Raw genomic sequence first — 23,246 nt, 5'->3', positions numbered from 1 at the left:
TGCTTACTTTCCCTCTATGAATCTAAAGCCTACCTGGCAGACAGAATAAAAACCAGAGATCTCCTAATGGAGCTGGAGAAACACATGGAAAATTGAGAAGGGATGCAGACAAAGACCTCTGGCTCAAGTCCACAGCTGCAGCAATGAGAGCTGTGCAGAGTTAATGGCCAAGCAGCTGAGTTAGCTGAAGATGAATGTCCAAGCATGTGAAGAACATGAATGAATATTGAAGACCTCAGAGAAACAGTAACATCACATCTCATCTCCATTTTCAGAAATCAATCTCACCTTACTCTGCACATACATCTGTTGTCCCTCAAGTACACATTAGCATGGTCTGTTTTGCTGTTTAAATGTTATATTGTATTTCTCCCTCAAAACACAGCAAAGACAGTAACTAGTACTTCAAGATGATGTTTGATATTTCAATTATTTGTGCCACAGATACAATTTAAATCTCTCAGTAAAAATAGTTCACTTAACAGTCAACTGTTAAAACTACTGCCAAAACTACTGATAAAGTAAACCACTTCACTCTTCATTCCACAAGACATTTTAGGGATAGGTAAGAAAAAAATTCAGTGGACCAGTAGTTTAAATGCAGTCATTCTCCAACATGATTACAATTCCTATTTTTAGTGGTATTCAATACAAAAAAGATAAACTCACAGGAATTGGTACTACATGTTAAGATTACACTTCATATTTCTAGCTTTGATATATATATGACATATAAAGTACTATGAAGATTATATAAAGGTGCAGAGAGGATTAAGAATTCATCACCTTCTCAGCAGATTTTGAACAGAAGGCTTTGCATAAATTTTATAAAGGCTTTATATCAAGTTCCATGCTAGACATTGAAGACTAAAGTAAGCAATTGACACATCCTATAACCCAAGTAAGACTTTACATAGTTTTGAAAGCAAATAATGCTCTTAAATGACACGGGCTGACTGTTTATTTTTCACATGATTCAGTAAAGCACACAAACCCACATGTTCCTCCAGTCTACAGCAGAGACAGTTTGGATTCATGCTCCAACATCTGAAGTCACAGAAGACTTGTATTTTTAAATCCAATTTATTCTGGCACTTCGTACTTTGTTGGATTTATTCCCACTCCAAGAGGATGCTGTGCCAGGACCTGGCAATTAGTTATTATGGGTTAAAGAAAAAGGAGTTTACCACAGCATTTGAGCTACTGGACTGACACACGACTGACTGGGAAACAATATCGGATGGGCAACTTCAGGAAGTAACCAGACTTGGCAGCTCAGATTTCTGGCTGCAACAAAAGAATTTGAAGTCTCCCTGGAAACCATGATTTAATCCTGTCTGTGAAAGGCCTGTGCTGTAACTTCTCTCTTATCAAGCATCTTGAGATTCCACAGAACTTTCCCTCCTTGGATGGACCCAAGAAAAACAAAACAGCTAATCAATAGGATAAAATCTGACACTCAAGTGGTACACTTGAAATTAACCTTGCATATGATAATAGGAGTCTACATAAGAAATGTTCCAACCAACTCCTAGAGGAAATCTCAATGTTTGAATTTTGACTGTGCACATGTAAAAGTATCTATATTACCAAACAGGGAAAGAGAAAAAAATTAATCAAAATTACAACCTGGTGCAATAGTTTGGGAGAACATTTTGTTTTCACTAAGGAATTTAGAGTTCAATTGGGCCACTGACAAGAGAAACAATAACTGGGGCAAATAATGAAATAACTAGAAATTATATAAAGTGATTATATATAATTACATTAAATTATATATCATTTAGCAGTGAAACCACTATAGAAATCAGTTTAAATCTGAGAGAAAAGTACAACAATCTCTAACAATAAGTGTTGATAAAAAGAGTCATAAAGACAACACAAAAATGGAATCAATCCAAGTAAGAACTCCTAATGCAATTATAAGACTACTTTTGAATCATTCCCATTTGACAAGAGATACACAGAATTGCTCATCAGTTACTGCTGTGGTCTCAAAGTCCTCAGAAAAGCAAGACAGTTATGGACCTAAACACTGTCAGTGCAACCAGATTCAACTAGGTTGTCGTATGTGAGACATACATTTCTGCCAATAGCTCCTCACCCGCTTCTTTTTTTTCCCAATACATGGATTTTATTTTCATCTTTTTATTTTAGTTCTATACTTTTAAAAAGCGAGGGCAGGGTTTGCTTAGCTAAGATGTTATTTGCAATGTGAGGACTGCAACATTTGCCATGAAAGCAAGAGAGATGCAGTGAGAAATACACAAGAGGGGATTTAAAATAAATTTACGGTGTAAAGGAAAGAGTAAGTCTGCAGGCTTTGTTTGTCTCCTGCAAGAAAGGACCTGAATCAGAAAAAGAAATTTTATTTTTCAATCTTCTTATCTTTTTCTTCTATTCCTTTCTCCTATTCATCCTCCAAACAAGTTTGGATTCCAGCAGCAAGACCGCTAATGAAATTCATTGTCTTTTTTCACAAATTATACTTTATGCTATTATTTGTTTTAGTATAAGTAATGTCAAAGGCTGGAGAGGATAAGAATAATGCTGTGGATGCCTGCTTTAGCCAAAGGCATCAAAACTTCCTTTGAAAGCCCAGTCCTTTGCAATTCTTTAACTGTCCTCTCCCTTTTCCCATAATTTCTGGGAAAAAGTCAACTAAAAGCAAATCAGACTCATCTTTAAAAAAAAAATCCATAGCCACAGGAAAGGATGATTAAACTATCTGTTCAAGCTTCAAAACCTTATGTCATTGTTTTACACTATAGAAAGAATGGGTGTTTATTCAATTTAATGCACTTTAGACTGTATATAAAGGTATCATGAAGCATACTGCCGTCTAAAATATTTGATTATATGTTAGTATTTTAACAATATACAAACTCACTGACATCAATCCAGGAAGAATCATACAAGATGAATAGATAAAAAGGATTTTTAGGTTTTCCAATTCTATTGTTTTTAAATGATAGGAATCTATTTACTTAGTCCTGTTTTCATCAAAAATATTGACAATTCACTCAAAGGAGGTTGTGATGGATGAAGAAATGAAACTAGTAGAAATTCTTGAGGAATTTAGGACCTGAAAAAGTTTGAAAGAATTACAGTTGTATTCAGTGGAGCTAAATCAAACCATTAAGATTTAAAACAGTTTGTTGAGGGAAGAATAAAGAACTTTAGCACATGCATACTCAAAGGGGAAAACAAACATTTTCTGTTTCAAGTATATCCAAAATTTGGTACTTTGAGAAATACTCACATTTCCAGAAAAGTATGATCCCAAGCAAAAATTAAAACCATGCAGAACTTCTACACCCAGCTGCTTTACACCTGCAAAAAGACTAAAGATATTCCAGCAAGCAATCCAGCTCACTTTCTTTGAACTGTAATGACTCTTACAGCCTATGTAGACAATTATTTCTATTACTTTTATAAAGCATAAAATTCCTTCCTAACCCTACCATATGGTTTCATTCACTCCACCAAGCAACTAAGGAAAAAGCAGCTGCAGAGTTGAGCAACAAATAAATGGACAAGCTGCATCCAGGAGGCTTTGCAAAGATGCAAAGCATCTTTGGGCAGCAGTCCTGCACTATACAAACCCTATCTCTGGGTATTCCTCCTGTAGAAGATTCCTGCGTATTTCTCTGCTTTCAACATAGAAAGATAAAAAGCATTAAGAAAAAATATGAAGTAAGCCAGTAGATACCATACAAAGGTCTTCCTGGATGCTGTAAATCACTTTTTCACATCGAAAAAACACCAATATTTCCTGATGTCCCAGGCAGACGTCTCAACAGGGAGCTGTTCTTTATTTTAATATGCTTGTTACTGTAAGATCCCAGATAAATTCCCTATTTCTACTTAAAAGCCTTGTACTTCTGTGGTGGGGTGACTCCAGCTAGAGGCCAGGTGCCCACCAAAGCTGCGCTATCACTTCCCACCCCAGCTGGAAGGAAGAAAGAAAATACAACAAGGGGTTCGTGGGTTGAGATGAGGTCAGGGGGAGATCATGACCAGTTGCCATCACAGTCAAAACAGACTCTACTAGGGGAAAAATTATTTTAATTTATCACTAATCAAAGTAGGATCACAAGAAATAAAAGCATATCTTAAAAACACCTTCCCCATAGCCCTTCCTTCTTTCCAGCCTCAACTTTAGTCACAAATTCTCTCCTTCCTTCTCCCAGCAGCACAGGGGGGATGGAGAATGGAGGTTGCAATCAGTTCATCACACATTTTCTCTGTTGCTCTTCAGAGGAAGATTCCCATGCTCTGGCATGGGGTCCCCTCCCATGGGATGTAGTGCTCCACAAAGTCCTCCAAGGTAAGTCCTTTGCACATGATAAAATTCTTCATGAACTGCTCCAGTGTGAGTCCCTTGTGGGGTCACAAGTCCTGCCAGGAGCTTGCTCCAGCACAGACTTCCCATGGAGTCACATACTTGTTCAGGCATCCACCTGCTCCAGAGTGGGCTCCTCCAGGAGGGTGGATCTCTGCACCCCCATCCTCCATGGGCTGCAGGGCCTCACCATAGTCTTTGCCACAGGCTACAAGGGAATCTTCACTCTGACACCTGGAGCACCTTGTGCCCCTCCTGCACTGACCTGCTATCTGCAGAGCTGCTCCTCTCCCATGTGCTCACTCCTCTCTCTGGCTGCAGTTGCCATTGCACAGGTTTTTTCCTTCTTCTTAACAAAATTATCTCAAAGGTAGTATCACCATCAGTAATGGGCTCAGCCTTGGCCAACAGCAACTGCAGACCCACCTTGGAGCTAGCTGGCATTGACCCTGTAGACACAGGAGAAGCTTCTAGCAGCTTCTCAAAGAAGCCACCACAGAACCCCCACTGATATCAAAACCTGGCCACACAAACCCAACACAACTTCACATATCCAAACAGTCTGCTCTATTTTGTCCCAGTCTTGGAGCAACAGTGCATATTTAGGTGATTATCTATGGAACAGTAAGACAAAAAAAAACATTGCTGAAGTAATCTACATAGAATAATCTGATGAAAATTATTCTGGATGATCTAGGAAGTGCTGCTTTTTAGATATCCCTCCGTGTCTGCTAGTAAACCTGTCTCTGATTATTTAAATAATGGCCTTTAAAAAAGTAATTTAGCTCCTTGTGTGGGTGTCTGCATTGCTACAGGTCACTGAGAGAGAACCTAGCGGAAGGTCAGATGTCTGAAGGTCTCTGGAGGACTCTTGGGGTATGGGGAGTGAGGGTGCAGAAGCTGCATGCAGTCCTGGTCAGCACGCTCTTGGGGCTGGGGGAGTTTAAGTGGGAGTGCAACACTAAATCTCCAGGATATTGTGAGAACTACCTTGAAGGCTGAGAGTTTTTCAGTATTACAGTATCAAAGGACAAGGGCATGCAAGTTTGTTCTGCACTTAGAAGTTCTTAGAAATCTCAGTGTTCAAAACTGCAGAAAATAATTTCTCTGCATTGTAGGCTGTTCCCTACAAACTGGCACTGCAAGGATGGAGTGGGGGTGGAAGGCTGCATCCTGTTCCATCTTGCCAGTTTACTCATGGGAAGAAGGCAAATTCCTTCCTCCCACTCTACATCCATGAAGAAATACTCAACATATGGGTTAGAGAATCGTCTGGCCCCCAGGCCATGAGACTTGCTACTATACTCAGCAGTGATCCCAAACAGTCATAAGCACTCATCACCCAAACATCTCTTAGGTTCCCACCAGGGAAATGAAATAAATCAGGCACTTTCCTCCCTCTTTTGAGCAACAGTTAAATATTATTTACCAGAAGACCTACCACAGACTATTCTGAGAGATTATATATTTTATTAAATGGTTATATAATCCATACAGTAAACAGCCAAAGACTTTCCCTTGAGGACATGGTTTAATGGTCAACGTAGTAATGGTGCTGGGTTGGAAGTTGGACTTGATGTTCTTAAAGGTCTTTTCCAGCCTTAAGAATTTTATTATTCTATTCTGTATCCTTCATGCCATTCCAATTGCAACTTTCATGTTCAAGAGAAAAGTGCAAACAGTTCTGCTTTTTGCTTCTTTTTGACATGAAGGGTCCTAGAATCTCTTAATAATTCAAGAGTGTCACATTTCTGAATCAGTCAACTTGACCTAAATTAGCCACCGGTGAATTAAATGACCAGTAGAGGTTAGAGCAGTATAGGGAACATTTTTTTCTTTCAAAAACAGTGATTGATTTTTCTGAAGTAGTTCCCATATTTCAAAATGTACAAGACATGAGTAACTTATTTTCCATAGAGTCCATTAAGAAGTGTCACCAAGGTAGTTTGCAAAAGGATGAAAAAAGCAGCATGGCACACTTATTAGGACCTATGGCAAGTTGCTTACCCAGCATATTGATGGTAAAACACAGGCCTGAACAAAGTATAGGTCATGCTTTCTTGCATAACACCAGGTGTACAACTTGGCTTTCAGAGGAATACCTCAAATAAAAAAAATAAAAAAAACCCCAGATTTTATATTATCACAAGTTTTAATAGAAAGTTTAAAAAGTGAAAGGAATACATTATTATTTGTGCCAGAAATCATTTTGAGACATATTCCAGAGCTATTCAACTTGAGATGAGCTTTTCTTTTTTAATATCAAACTCATGCTCTTAGAAAAGTGGTTGATTTCAGGTTGGTTTGTTTATTTGTTTGTTTGTTTAAAAAGATGAATTTATATACAAGAGGGAGCACATCATGAGCATCACTTACAGCATTTCAGAGCAAACATTTGTAGTGTTTCTAGGGTTTATTGTGGCACTTGAAGCTAAGGATTACACAGTTGGACAAAAGCACTATGCATACAGTCTTAGCGACCTCATATAAAGAAGGCTTATGGAGATAAATGCATGTGTTAAACATCAATTTGTATTTCCTACAGTAAATAAAAAGCCATGGTTTAACAGTACCACCAGCACAGATTCTTCAGGCCATGGTGTTCTGCAGCCTCCCTTTTGGGAGTGATTCTTTTTAATTATATTGAGACAATTGTCAACTGTCTGCCAACATTCCCAAGAGTTTGACCATTTTTCATCAGAGCACAAAAGATGCTGGAGGTAATATTAGGGCATTTTTACAAGTTACAAAGCAGTTAGTTACAAAATGAGGTGCTGCTGGTTCTTGTTGTGGTAACCCCAATCTAGAGATTCATCAGTGCCTACATTTATGCTATGGAGAATCAATATAAAGTAACTTGGTTTATATTATTTCACCATAATGGTGAGATTCCGAATATTTTTTAGAGTGTTACTAGAAAATATCTATTAGCTTTTAAATTGTGGGATTGATAAACTGTTGAAAATATAGTAAGAATGCAGCATGAACAACTACATATGGCAAAAAATAAAGGTAAAAAAGCTATATAACCAACTTATACAACATATAGCAATAAATAATTTAAATCAGACAACAAGCACAAAAAGAAATCAACATGGATGCAGATGAAGAGTTTCTAAACATAGTCCCTTTTATGTTCCTGGTCTATAAAGTTTGCTTTGCAGAAAAAATGTTAGTAGACTTAATTAACATGAATTTTAAAAAGGTTCAAAAATGCATTTGTATATTTATCTCCTCTAGTAAGGTAAGGGGTAAGAACACAGTATGACCACGAGGTGTTGAAACCTCTGTACCAGAGGGCAACCTTGTGGCGGTGAAGGTAGACTGGAGTTAGGCACAGCCCCTGCCACAGGTCTTGGCTGTCAGTGCTCCAGAGCATCACTGAGTGAGTGCCAGAGACAGGGAGACACTTCTCCAGTTCTGCTCAAAGACATCCTGAAGGGGAAAATCCTAAAGAAGCCGTTAAGTGGGCTATTGGCTACAAGCCAATAATAATGTTACCTTACTTCTACCAAAGAATATAGAAAATTTTTTTACAGAATTTAATACTAAGGAAGAGAGACAAATTTGGTTTTAATAAAGTATGTTATTGTCTACATTTCATGCTGAAGTATAAAAAATATGTAAACTTTAACACAGACATGTAAAAATAACTATAGCATTTACCTACAAGTTGTAAAACTAACATCTGTGTGTTTAGACAAAACCAAGTATTGTACAGAGTGTAACTTCTTCAACTTAAAATGACTGGATAGACTGCAGTTTCCACTCAAAAAAAAAAAGAATAGTGATCTCAATGAATGGATCATAAAATCTGCACCTGGACTGTAATTTGTTGTGTTAAGGCATAAACAAAGCATTGTGTCTGTACAACTGGGCCTGCAAACAAAACAGATCAAGAAGTAATCAAAATAAATAAGCATACACATTACACCCTCTCACTTGAAACTTTAAATAACAGCTATTCTATTTCCAGTTACAGAATGATATGCAGTGCTCAAACCTCCACCAAACATTGTCTTTCATGTAAAGAAACAAAAAGAAGTATTCTTTGAAATTCTATTCCTCCAATGTTGATAATATGTTTACAAAATACAAAACTACTGAAATATTGAATTCTACAAGAATGCCAACTTAAGTCTTTCAGGGTAATTTCACAGAAGTTATATTTGCCACTGCAAAAATTGTGGTATTTGAAGATACTTTGAGACCTCAATAATTATGTAAGTGGTGTGTGAATTCTAGATAATCTATGCAATAGGCTAAATAACTTCATATGGTTATTTACAATCTTATTTTATATAACGATCATCTCCCTAAAAAAATGCATTTTTGGAGGAATCTTTGGTATAGTATCAAGAGTCAAAAATGGTGTGGATAGTATCATATACTGTTTCCTTACTTAAACTATAAGAAATAAATCCAGCTCTCACTAAAATGGATTTTCTTGTAACTGAGCCTTATTTCAAAATGTGTGATTACATTCTTGGTTCTTGTTGGGGCTATGTAATTCATGAGAACTCACACAATTTAGCTATGATTTAGCCACAACAGCTAGCAATGCTATTATAATACATAAGCATTACTTTATATTTTAGCTCTTTAAAATGAAATACTCTCATGTATGTTTTGGAATGAACTTGAACAGGAACTCTATATACGTCCATGATAACTGGTTCTCAGATAGCATTAAAGGAGAAAAAAAGTGTATATACAAATACAGAAAGCAAATTTCTTTTCAGTAGTGTTTTTAAGGTTCCACAAAAACCAAAATAGACTGAAAACATCAACTAGTGAAAAAGGTGGAAGCAACAAAAACTAGAAAATAACTACTTCATGGAAAAGTACAAAAATCTGTGTCTGTATCACAAAAGGACATAGAAGTAATTCATAACAATTTTTGTAATAATTATCAATATTTTCCATTGTATCAAAATGTTCTCAACATCTTAACCTACTCATTTTCAGGAGGGAAGGCTACTTCCTGTTTATTCAAAGGAGAAAACAGGTTATTTAAAGCAATTACATATTTACTTCAGGTGTCAATCATCAGTGCCCAAGTTCTATTGTAGTATTAATGTAAGAGAGTTTTCAGAATGAAATCGCCATGTAACAGAATTTTCATAGCTCCTTGATTTCTGAGCAAGATTTCATTGCCTGCAGTTGCCCAATAAGCATCCTATAAGTAATTCTGCAGGAGCTGGAGACATGGATCACCCAGATCTATTTAAAAATCACATACAGTGACTATGAAACAAGTCCAAAACTGCATGTGGTCAAATGTTGAAGAACAGAGAAAACCAAGCCTTCTTCAAAGGGAATGCTCTGTATTGGACAGCTCCAGGATGGTTTTGTTGAATGCCTTTTCCTTCCTACTGAGAAGTACCATCAAACCATGAGCCACTGACAACTACAGTGAGTACTTAGTAGGTATACTTATGCATGCACAGAGAAGAAATTCTCCTTTGCTAGAAACACCTCTTCTGAGGGCAGATACCTTATTTAAATCCAGATCAGAAAAGAAAACACAAGATAAAATAAATGGAATGTCTTTGCTCTTTAGGAAATAAAAATTAATCTTTATTCTTGGTACTGCTTAGCTTCCTCGAAGACAAATATGTGCTTCTGAAAATTAGGTGCAGCTGTCCTCTCTTTTGAGCTCCTTAATGAAATCCTCTGCGTTCCGGCTTCCCTCCCCTTTTTGGCAAAACTTGTCAATGTTCATTTCAGCCCAGTCATGAGCACGCCATGGCCATGTGGGCCCCTTTGCACAGCAAATGGACTTAATCACAGGGGCATACAATTACATTCCTTTCTCCTCATTGAAAATTCACCAGGGAATAACAAACATAAACCACCATTGTCTAGGACCTTTAAAAAGAATTTGCTGTTATTTCTATTCAGCAAATCTTCCTCTTCTTCCCTAACACTTATTCTTTTCCATGGTAGTAAAACAGCAAAAAAACTCCTTTATCATTTTATCTTCTTTGTACTGAAAGGGCATATCTTTTACAGTTTAATATATTGTGAGCATTTAGATAGATTTTATCATCACTGATTTCTCATGGCTGTTGTCATTCTACATAGGACCTGAAGAATTCTGGATTTTACTTTTCAGGGATACGAAAAAATGCCTCCAGGTCTCCTAACTGCCATTATTTCCCCATTCTCTCTTAACTTCCAGACACACCTATTCAAAGACATTTAATTTATTTGGTTGGGTTTCTTAGGTTTGCCATTTGATGCTCACTTTCACTGCAAACGACAGCTTCTGAAAGACAGAGGACTTCTTTTCAGTAGGTGAGAATTTAAATTTCTTTTCAGTGGGAAAGGTAATAGGGGGGTTGTCTTTGATAATTCCCCTCCACATATTAACACTCTGTATTATTATATTTCCACATAGAGTTTCACTTCACTTTTGCTATGAAGGGCTGCACAGTAACTCCAGTGTTCTTGGCTGTACTTTTCCACACTGTTCTGTCCCATGAGTCGACAGAAGATGTCATGATCTATCTCAAAAGTTCTCTCACTTTCATCCACCCAGTTCTGCTCCCTCTTAATGGAAACTTTTAAAGCAAAATGTGATAACTAGGCAGATACCATTCCACTTGGGGGAAGAAGGCACATAGCTTCTTACCAAGACACTGACATTCAGTTCAGCTTATATTTTGCCAGGAGTGATCTACTTTACCCTTTATAGTCCTGTGCTATCAAGACCAAGAATTAAAGAGCTGGAGACTCCCATGTCCACTTTCCATGGGTAATCAAACCTCTGATAAAATGGAAGTCAAGCATTATGTAACTTTCCCCTGGGTTTTTGTCTTGGGCATAAAGTGTAATCTCAGAGTCACTTCCCAAAGAATGCTTTTTTGCAACATTTCCCACAACTGAGAAAGAAGTGAATTCACAATACTACAAGCTCTGCATGGTCCATTTCCACTTCTTCTATCAAGCCACGTTCTGCATAATTCACCCACCCTGTAAGCATTGCACAGATGTGTCTGCTCCTCTTCTCCACACAGGACACTGCAGCTATGCTTACTTACACTGTTTAATCAGCTGGGAATATTATTCCATCTTTTCCATGTGCAATGAGTAAAGGGGAAACAGTAGAAAACCAGGGTCAGATCCCAAGTGCAAGTAAGGAGGAACATACTGATCTGGTCAAGGAAGGTTGCAACTAAAGAGGTTTAAATGGCCTTGCTAAGATCTCTGTCCAATGGAGTCTCTTGGGGACACAGCTCCAGGGTAATCCCAGGTGGTTAAAAGACTAAGAAAAAAAAATGCATTTGAGGACACTGACAGTGGAGTTTTCTAGTTGCACCTAAAATTTGAACCTTTTCAGCATCCAACATCAGGAAAAGAATTGCATACTACTTCATACATCTTCCCTCAAATGTATGAATTACACAGACAGTCTAGAAAGCCCATCATGCTTGCTTGCAGTTCCTCTGCTAGTCTGGCAAAAGTCTGCACACTTTAGTGAAGCAAGAGTTATACCACAAATTTTAAACTGATCTCAATAATCTGATACTTTTATAAATTGTACTCTTAATACAACTATGCAAATTTATCTAGACCTCTAGATACATGATCCTGGCAACTCTTGTGGAACCAGGGAGCTCATAAGGGGGTGGGAATTGGAATTACCAACTGAGACCAAAAGGAGCACAAGGTACTTTTGATAAGACTTCCCAAATGTCTATTAAAGGCTACACCTAGATATACTCCTGCTGTTATACCAGCTGCAGCACGATTCATTTATGTGTCTTCGAGTCAGCTTCGAGCCCCACAACTGGGCTCCTTTTTATATGCTGAGACAGTTCTGACTAAAAAGAAAACTTTTGGAAATCATTAACTTTACTTAATGAAGAAAGTACAGATTGTTATAACATATTTTGGAAAATACAAGTTGGCATGCTTTAAAAATTGTTGGCTTAATTTCAAACTAGAGCTCAGAGTCTGTTTTTTTTCTTCCATTTTTTGATGTAGGATAAAAATTAATTCAGGCAAGTTAGGACATGTTTTGTCATCACAATGGCTCTGAAAATTTACACAAAAGGGAAAAGAACTTTCAGTTTGGATAATGCAAATCAATACTGTGTATTGGGTAAACTGGATTAAATGCAAAAAAAATACAGAGGCTTGGGTAGAGTAAGCGGTCTTTAAAATATACAAAAAAGTTCTGAGCTAATCCAAATGGCATTGTTAATGAACACTCCAGCCACAGAAGATGGGGCACTCTTCATCCCAACAACTCAATTTTCCCTTTCAAAGACAGCTTGGGTAAAGACACTTTTCTAACATATTCAACAGATAAATAGATATCCTTAAATATCCTACAAGTTTTATTGCACAGCACATACACAGCTGTGTATATTCCATATTTAAAGCCCTCCCAGATAAGATTAACTTCCTAATTAAAACATTCAAAAACCCAATGATCACTTCTTCATTCAACATCTTTTACACCCATGAACCTGCACTTTTGTAAGCAAGTAGTCCCCTTCTGCAGCAGATTTTACCCATGCTAAATATGGGAATGGCAGAGCTACATCCTGAACTGCTGATTAGCACCTATTCACACAGCACTCTGCCACCATCTCCAGGGACAGAGACTGAGTCCATGTGAGGCACACTTGCTGTGCCTCTCTGCCAGACATCCCTCGCATCAAGCAGGGCTCCAGAAGGAGTAAATCTCTCTCTAAAAGGTTACTGAAGTGCTGTCTTCACCTCTGCCCAGGCCCCTCACCTCTCTTCATACCTCCCTTTATCACCTTCCTGACAGCAGGAACAACTGACCCTGAGATCCCAGCTCTTTTCCCAAAGCCTGGGGGGGATTAGCAGGGGGCAATGAAGAGGGAAAGAAAAAATGTTAGCTTGAGTAAAAATGGATGACTGCAGAGGCCATAAAAGGCACCCCACAACGTGGGACAGTAAAAAAGACAATGAGAAGAACTGGTCTGGATGGAAAGTGTGAGGGAATGAAAGAGACCCTGCTGCCACAAATCTCTGCCAAACCTTCCCTGTCCCTGAGCCCTACTCATGCCTCTGTCCCATTGTCAGCTGCCAGAAGACACCAACTACTAGAGTTCCAAAGCCAAAGAGCCCTTGCAGCCACTTCTCAACTATTCCTGCCCCAGAGGACCTGCAGTTCATCCCAGTCCCTCCTTGTCTTACCTTCTGTGATCTCCATAACCAGCTCATTTTGCCATATTTATATTCATTTCTGTCATTACTAAGAAGCCTCCAGCCCTTCTTTGTTATTAGTTCAAACTAGAGCTTCAGAGCAAGCTACCAGAACCACAGGAGAGAGAAAAATCTTGGAATGCAAAAATCTGAATTATGAAGCAGCCTTAAACTACAAATATACAAGGTAGAAATGTAAATTTCCTATGTGCTAAAACAGTACACTTAACTGGCTTGTTTTGAACAGACAGAAAATTCAAGGAAAAATGCAAATCTCACTGGCATGAATGATGGTTTTATTCTGCACCACATCAAGTTTGAACAAACTTCCCTGGAATTTTTGCATGTTCTTAGTTATAGAGATTGGGTCTCATTCCAGTGCCTGTGTGTTTTACTTGGAGCAACTATTAACTTCTCACTATTTAAATCCTGTTTCACTACAGCATAAAGCACACTAATAAAAAGATCAATTATACAACATTGAAATTATATAAATCACACAAAATTCCAAAAGGTTGACACATATTTACCTTGTATTCTCCACTCATAGTATTATTCAGTATGATCAATATTGCTCATCTCCCTGGTCTCTATCTGCTGTTAATCATGAATAGTGTGCCTGACATCTACCCTCAAAGACTAAATCAATCAGCAGTGCTTTAAAACAATGCCTGTGCAGATTAATAGCAACTTGGAAAAGTTTCCTTTGTAAGTCTCACTGCACCCCAGTACCACAGAAACCAGAGAGAGGAAAAAAGTCCCTCAAGACATTTTTCTACACTCCCACAGGCCCAAGTTTTCTTCTACCACATATTGTGTTTTTCCAGTGCCAGACAAGTTCTAAATGAAGGAACACAGAAGCCTTGCAGGGCTCAGCCTATTTTCATGGGCAAAAAGGGGGGAAGAAATGTCAAGCCTTGATTATTATGGGGTTGCTTTTACTCAACAAAACAGTATGTCTTGTCATGGTGTAGCAATCTTCTTGATAATTGTCTGCTTACCCTAAATTTTACTCCAGATGACTAGTATTGGCTACTTACAAGCAGACCTGGCTGGAGGAGCCACCTTCAACCCAAAGATCTGAGTTTTGCCACCAGCGGTGCTGGAGTAGGTGCCCTGGATTCTCCACGCAGAGAATGCACAGCAGGCAGCAAACCCTGCAGCCCTACACGCTGCAGGACAGGCGAGCCAAGGAATGCTGCAGAACAATGCGGTGCTCAAGCACACACTTCTCTATCACAGAACACCCGTTCTAGAGGCCACGTTGGTTTGTGTAACTGGGGGAGCTAAACTCTCAGGCAGACTCTTTGTGACTGTCACCCTGGGACAGATGCCAAAGTTGACCTTCCAGGTTGTGTAGGCCCACTCTCCCTAAAGCTCAACATTTCCGGATATTTCCGATACCTGCTACTGTGCTGATGGGTAGATTTCACATGTTACCAACACAAAACTTGGGTCAGTGAACCTCTGAAATGAGTCAAGGGCCTTCACCAAGTCTTCACCAGCCCATCCTACAACTCGAGCTGCCATGTCAGCCCCCTGAGCCATCAGCCCCTGTCCCAGTGACGCCACCGCCCAGCCTGACCTGGCCATGGGCCTCATGGAGCCAGGTCCAGGTGCAGGCCCAGGTCCCAGCCTGGCCTCAGCCATTCCCCAGGGAGGCACCAGATGTGCAGGGCTGGGGCTGCCCTGATGCCCCCAGAGACTCTGCTCTGTGCTGGGGCAGTGGGACAGGCCTGGCTCATCCCTGCCACCCCTCCATGGGGAACCCCTACTGCTATACCATGACAAAATTCATCCTTGAGATGATTCAGAGAAACTCTGATGGGGTCCAGAGCCACAAACCAGAAAAAACAAATGAAAGACATTTTGTAAGGCACATATTCAAGCACTCTTCAAGCACTCTAGCCTGCCACGCTGCCATGGGTGTGATGGAAAGCAGCTGAGAAGCAAGGAGCAGAAGATGCCTCAGGAACAGCATGTCTTCAGCAGGCCTACTGGGCTCAGCTCTGGTCATGTCAGCTCAAAGAAGAGAAAAAAGGCAGAAACAAAGACATCTTAATAAAACAGATGACTAAGAGCATTGAAAGGGTCTCTTTTTTCATAAAGAGACACTGGAAAGATTGAATCAGCTTTATTCAATGTCTATCCAAATACTAAGGGCAGAACACAGGACACAAAATAGTAACAAATAATCTAGAAAGACAGGTTAGACCTTGCCTGTTCCCACTCTTATAAAATAGGAATGTTCAAAAAACTTAAGTGATCCTTTTTTGTACCGGGAAATTAATTTCTGGAAGTAAAGACTGTGCTAGAATTTGTAATATAATTAACATTAAAATTCATAAACATAATACAAAGAATAACACGATAAAAGAATAAATATTGAGGTAAGCAGCAAAAAGCTCTAGAATGGAGGTAAGGAGAAGAAAACCACCCATACTCATTTGAGTCAGCTATTTCTGTAATTAGTTTGGCTAATACTGCAGGCAAAACTTTGTTAAATGTAGTAGGACAAACTACAAATTTCAAAGTATGCTTGCAAACTGAATTATATTCTGAGTACTTTCCACAATGATAATCATAGCCAATATAGACATTAATTAAACCAAAGTAGTTCTGCCTCATGGACTTTCTGAGACACTCTGAATTACTGAGGACTCAATGAAACAAGGTGATCCACTTTGCAGAACTGTACTTCAAAACGCAGCTGAAATTTCCTAACATTTACCAACAAGTCAATTTACTGGCTGGATGGTACCAAACCAAGATGTGATGTTCACCAGCAGATCACACACCACTGCTCTCAGACTTCAATGGCAAATGCAGTTTGAGCAGAAGGGAGAAGAATCACAAAATCTAGTATAAAAGTTAGGCATGAGAGCGAAATATTACAAATGGATCACTGAGCCCTGTTTACCTCACAGAGTTGGTTCTTTGATATGCATGATCATCATCAGGAGTATATGAGTTCACAGGCTGGTCTCCTAGTTGCATCTGCCGCCCCTGGAATCTTTAATGGACCTGGAGAGGTCATTTAGTGTCTTTGACAAGAGGAAGGCAGGATCACATTTGTCTTATGGATTTCTGGTGATTGCTTGGACATGAAATGCTCAATTATAATTAGACAGGATTTTCCCTACCAATTTAACCTAACCTTTCCTGGCTCTTGTCATATCTCCACTGGATGTGGAGAAGAGTTTGCTTCCCACCACTCTGCAGAAACCAATTATACAGTCAAAGACTGTTACCACATCTCTCATCAGTTTTTGCTTCCCTAGATCGCAACATTCCAGTTCTTGCACTGTTTTCCCAAAGATTATGTTTTCTAGATCTCTGACCACCTCTGGCTACTCATCTCCTGCTGAATGAGTAAGATTGCTGGAACTTTGGTGTCTAGAATCTCAGATAGTACTGATACCAGACACAAACCCTAAAATCACAACTACCAAGAGATGCCATCGCACATCTGCTATAATCCTGCTATGCATCCCCAAAAGAAATTTTTGATTTTGCACATCTCTAACATGTTGTATCCTGTCAAAGTCTTCATGCTGAAAAATAAATTTCCTAAGGAAACTACTTAGCACAATCCTTCAAAGAAATATTTTGTGCTCATCCTTTAGTTCGGTATTATGTATTTGAATAAATATTTGAGTGATATATATAATGAGAACAACCACAATCAATAAGGTTTGGAGAAAATTTCCAAGTTTACTAACTCTAACAGATCCACAAGGCTTTCTCAGGTGCCTGGAAGCTGGAAGACTTTCACAATCAACCAATGGACAGGTTTCCCAGCCTTTTAATCCTCAAAGACCAGATCCTTTCAGCACAGTAAATACTATGTACATCTAAGCATTACACAACTAAATAGTAATAATCAGAAGTGGCCCACAGAGTAAATTTTTCTTTTCAGGTACAGAAACAAGTATAATTGCAGTTATTATGAACCCATCTACTTTACTAATTCTTGTAAAGTTTGTACTCCCATGCCACAACCTATTAAAGCAGTTAACCAGTAACCCGGTACTGGTTACAGTGCAAGAATAATGCAGGTTTCTGTATGGCACAGAAGGACATAGCAGGACATAAATTATTTCATCTCGTGCCAATAAACTAAGCGAGGGTGTCATGCTAGTCCAATCTCCTGCACGCACCGCAGTCACGTTGCAAAAAAGAAAAAAAAAAAAAAAAAAACAAAACCACCCAACCCTGCATCAGGGACAGAATCCACTGTCAGCTCCCTACTAAGGAGGGGGCACAAGCTTCTCTAGCTCAGCCCCCCGGCTCCCCAGCGCCCACGGCCGGCTCCCGCGGCGGCTGCCCGGCTGCGGAGCGGTGCCCGAGGCCGCCCCAGGGGCTGCACCTGCCCCGTGTCTGTCCCTGTCCCCACTGCTCCTGCAGCGAACGGAGCCCCGCCGGGATGCGGCCCCGGGCAGCCCGCCCGGCCCCGCGTCCCCGGCACCCCTCTGACCTGCAGGCGGCCGCTCGCCGTCCCTCCGCGGCCGCGGTGCCCCCTTACCGCCGGCCGCTCCCGCTGCCGTGCCGCGCTCTGCCCCGCGCCCGCTCCACCGCGGCAGCCTCGGCCCCGCGGAGCCGCCCCGCCGGCAGCGCCGCCCCCGCGCCCTGGCACGGCCCTGCTGGCCCGCGGCCAGCCCGAGTGCCGCCCCCGCCGTCCCGCACGGCCCCGGCTCGGACAGGCTTTCCCCGCTCTGGAACAGCATCCCGACCCCCGGCTGCATCGGGGATCAGCAAGCTGTTGGATACCAGAGGGACAGGCCGGTGGTTTGAAGTAGTTTAGTGATATACTCCTGCCCATCATTCAGCGTTTCTTCTCCAGGTGAAGGGACAAAATGACTTCTGAGTCTTGGCCTCAGAGATTGCTGTGTCCAGGAGACAGACTGTTGGGAACACTGTGTTTAGACAATAAGCATATGACTTTCAGGTGTTAGGAGGTTTTACTGAAAGCAGGAGCCAGTGTTTCTCACCACCTTCACAAAAACTTTGAGAATCCCCACACTTGAAAGACCCACCTGGTGTGCAAGCCCACCTGGCTCAGGTGAAGCAGTATTTAAGACCTCTAGGGCCATTCCCTAATTATTTATTTACAGGTTGTACCTAGGTGATTGATGTTCCCCTTGCCTGTTCCTGCACATCCATGAAAGCTCTTGGAGAAATATCAGAGCTGTGTAACACAAGCCTTGACCTTCTGTGACAGAATGCATATAGAGAAAAGCATTAAGTAAATAACACAGAAGTGTTAGTTTTCATCAGACTGGGTGCCTAGCTAACATGGGTCTGAGGTTGATAGGTGCAAAGGGGAGTGCTGTTCCCTAGTTCTCTGCAAATAAAGCACACCTACATTAGAAACCAGTGTGGCTTATGGATGGCCAGCAGTCGCAAGCAGAGGCTCCTTGCTCTCATACTCAAGGCCCTTACCCCCTCTGCCACAGCCATTTTCAGGGTCTGGGGCCAACTGTTATCTTGCTGCTTTTCCAGGAGTGGTTTATTCGTACTGTGGGCACACCAGTATCCATGATCAATTAATCTATTTTGTGGTAAGAGACCTCATCCACTCTCTTCCCCCAGATGTTTCCTGCTTGCCTTACACCCATGCCTGTGTAAAACCTTGTGTTTGCAAAGGTCATTCAGCCAGGAGACAAGTCTGGCTTCAAATGTAGTCCCAAAATGCTTTTACAGGAAGTGTCTTTTGAGGATCACTGTTGCAGTGTGATTTCCTGTTTCACCTATCCCAACCTCTCAGGTGTGGCAACCTTCCCCCTCCCGCTTTTGCCCTCCTGCCTAAGAGCTGTCCATCAATCTTAACATTCCAGCAGGGCATCGTGTGGTTGGCAGAAGTTCAAAAGATGCCCCTCAGGTCAGGGCTCATTGGCCTGTGCAAGCATCTATATCCCTTGAGCCTTCCCCTCCTCACACCTGGTTGGCCCTCACCTGTCCCGTCCCTTCTCCTCCCCCTGTCCCCGGGGCTTAAAAGGACACGAGACCATGCGGCTGGATTCTATTAGGAGCTGTTACAACATTCAGAGGTCTATCATCCTAAAATAAAACTCTGGATTAAGACTCTACGATAGAATCCACTCTTTTCTCTTCACTGTCGCCTGAACCTTTTCCACCAGAGGTAAACTGAGTTCCTACTTTGCCTGGATTTGTTCTGAGTGCCCAGCTGCAGCATCCAGCTGGCCAAAGGTATCTCTGGGGTGAAAACACCACAGCTGCCGCCTTTGGTCCAGCAGCAAGGGCTAGACAAAGCCAGGCACGACACACCCGGAAACATCGGGATTAATATTCTATATAGATCACAAAAGAGCAGCAGATTTTTTGTGAATGAACAAGGCAGGAAGTGTCTGTGTTGCCCATCACACACAAAGTTCAGCCAAACACCTCCACACTTGACAGAAAGGGTTTCCACCTTTCAGTTAAGTGCAAGACAGAAATTTTAAAAAGCAACCCTGCTGTTGTCTGCCTTCCCCAACACAGCAAAGGATTAAAAGATGCTTTTCTTTCTAAATCGTATCCCAGAAAGGCACAGTTTGGGGACATCTGAAAGCAACAACTTTGATAGTTTCCCATCCTCCCTCTGACCACATGTTTGGGAAACTGAGCAGCTCAGCCATATCTCTCATTTTATGATGATGCAGTTTGATTGCTGTTGTGAATTCATATATGTGTGTATATATATCTGTCTGAAGACACACACATATGTGTATTTTCTGTATAGTTTTTCCCCCACTTTAAAAAAAGAGCCTCTAGAAGAGAAATGCTTAAGAAATTCTGCAAGTGAACTGCCATGGAGTAGATAATACCTACTTTAGTTAAAAAAGCTCATGAAAAATCTTAATAACTATACCATGGGCAGAGTACATAATAGCAAATGTCAAATCTAAGAGGCTTTAAATCTGACAGAATCAATTTTTTTTGAAATCTAGCACCTCTGGCCTGTTGTTTATACAATGATGATATTTCTGTTTATAGCATGAAAAATTTCCCACCATTCATGGCCAATGTATTGTGGCTCCTTAAGCATGAATCATTTACAAACTTTGATGACTCTAACCAATTTATCTCCTATGAATGACTTTTGAAACATTATAACACTATGTTTATAAATTTTGCCTTTAACTGAATCTATAGATAAGTCTGGAAAATTACAGTAATAAAGCAGTGGTATTGTGACTTAAATCTACCAGTGATCTCCCAGGCTTCACAAAAAAAAAACACCCAAACTTTTGTTTAATTTACACCAAAAAATTGGGATAGAAGTATAAGTCTTGTTAGGCCTTATCCTGGTCATGGTAGAAGAGATGATGCACAAAGTGGATGTGAACACAGCCCCCAGTAGATCATCTTGTTGCTACCATGTTTATTCATCTATTAAAATTTTTTTCAATTAAAATTTTTTCAAATTATTGAAATGGTGATTTTTTAGCTTTTTACATGTCAAGTAGCATTTGATGTTATTTCCTAAATAATGAGTCTGAAGAGGGGGGAAAAAATGTTCTTATGTAAAGCATAAAACAGTATGGTGCCCAGTGAGGGCATGCAGAAATTAAATGAAATGAAAAGGCAGTCTAAAATCTAAGCACAAATTGCATCCAAATTAGTCATTTTGAGGTCTCCACTATATTCCTATCTAGCTTCAGACAATCAAAAATTGTGTCATCTTCCTCCCACACTCTGAAAGTTCTCAATGTCTTTCTTTGTCTCAGGATTCTGTGGTTTCAAATTAAGTTTCTGCTTATTTTACAATCAAGTTGCATTAGCCAAGGCTATGTAGACAGAAAATTGTTTCCTTGTGGAAACTCTCAGGAGGAGCACTGATATTACCTAAATATATTGAAGATTGAAATTTTATTGACTGGGATTAAGAAAAATACCTTTCAAAACTTACATACCTGCTATTCTTCTATGTCTATTTTCCTCCTCCTGAAACAGGCATCACATTCTGTGGCCTTTGTTCTTCCTTGCTCAGGAAGAATTTTAATTTTTCAATTCTCTTTCCCTCAGTGAATTTTTAAAGGATAGAATAGACAGGAACATAGCTGTGCTGTGTCAACGAAAAGTTTGGAAAATATAAAATGCACATCAATAAACATTTCACGATTATGTAGGCCTGCTGCTGTAATGACTTGCATACTCAAGTACTGCACAAGTACCTTACTCAAAAGTGGCTTTACTGAGAAGAATTCCATGGTGTGCATATTGGTGTTTGCATACATGGTGCATATTGGATAGTGTTTGCAGGACATCATCCTGAGGATGTGAGTCATGGAGGTAGCATGACTCAGCACTGGAGAAACCATGTGAAAGTCAATTCTCCCAGGCTCCAATTAGCCAGACACAAATTCTACTTTTTTCCTCTTAGCTGCAACACTGAGGAAGAGCCCTCTCCCATGTCCTTCAGTGAGGGACAAATGGAGCAGATGAAGTGGTGGGGCATAAAAGACTGATCACAAACCAGCATGTTTTAAATTCATATACTGTTCTGCATAATGGTTCAAAAAATGCACATATTTAAATAATTTCCAATCAATAGAGTTCAGGTCACATAGTTTGATTGAGTTACATCAACTTCTGTATTTGGTACTAGTGATCACATGCAAAATAGTGACATTTCTACATATTGTAGACAGCTACCCTGATATTCCTGATCTATGACCCTGAGATTAACTCAGCTGATGAGAGGATGATGCTAATAATAGCAAAGTTTCAGGTTCAATCCTAGTATGGGCTATTTGCTTAAGAGAGGGACTTGATAATTCTTGTGGGTTCCTTCCAACTCTGGATATTCTGTGCTTCAAAATTAAAAGTATTTTTTTCTAGCTTCAAACATGATTTTTGCTCTCAGACTTGTCTGGCCTGAAGTTTCAGTGAAATTCTGTGCCTATTTTTACTTTTATCCACCCTTAAAATCAGCCACTAAATAGTAGGAAGTCAGCCAGGAACCAATAAGCTCAGAGATAATTGTAGACTCCGAGGCAGCTCAATTTACATCTCTGTACGACAGGTAATTCTCATGGGATCAAGCCCACTCTGGTAAAGAACAAAAATTCTTTACACCTCAGTAGACATCCCATACATAAAGTCTACTTATGGTTCTGATAATCATATGTTTGCCTGTGAATGGCAAAATTTAGTAAGGGATTAGGCTGTGTTTAGGACACCAGGGTGTCACCTCACACCCTAATGAGGTTGCATTCTAGACAATGTCAAGATTTACCAAGTTACAAATGAGTGTTTTAAGGTTGCTTAAAGAATCACTGGTAAAGGAATCAGCAAAACCAGATTTTATATAAAAACAGCAAAACAAGGGGGACAGATGCACCACCTCAGTAGGAAATGCTAATAAACACAGGTTCTACAGTAATCACCCCACTGAGAATTTATGCTTTAGAGAACTAGCGATGCAAGACACTTAATTATGCTGTCATCAACCACATCACACTCTCCACAATATCTCCACAAGAGCAGGTTGTATTTTAAGGGACAGAAATTCAACCACCCTATGGCAACCCAATGTTTCTGTATTTTCCATCACTTCTCCAATAAACATACTTTGCTTTACTATAGTGGCACAGTCAAGATTATGAAATGAATTCTGGATTATTATGGTGAGCAGGGACTGGAGCTGTAAAAGAGAAATTAAAGCTAATGCATGAGAAGAAACAACTGGAAAATAGTAGCTGGAGCC

At 40.1% G+C, this 23,246-nt stretch overlaps 1 protein-coding gene across 1 annotated transcript in view; it reads right to left on the bottom strand.

Moving 5' to 3' along the window:
• The window catches only part of COL21A1 (collagen type XXI alpha 1 chain), a 90,543-nt gene extending 72,417 nt beyond the window's left edge, over positions 1 to 18,126 (bottom strand). The window contains exon 1 of the mRNA XM_054629981.2: positions 18,012 to 18,126. The gene's annotated coding sequence lies outside the window, so the exon portion shown is untranslated. The remainder of the gene's footprint in view (positions 1 to 18,011) is intronic.
• Positions 18,127 to 23,246: the final 5,120 nt, after the last annotated feature.

This window comes from Agelaius phoeniceus, chromosome 3 (assembly GCF_051311805.1).
Source record: "Agelaius phoeniceus isolate bAgePho1 chromosome 3, bAgePho1.hap1, whole genome shotgun sequence".
Classification (NCBI taxonomy): Eukaryota; Metazoa; Chordata; class Aves; order Passeriformes; family Icteridae; genus Agelaius; species Agelaius phoeniceus.
The sequence above is the reverse complement of the archived record's forward strand: the minus strand, read 5'-3'. Positions and strand labels throughout refer to the sequence as shown.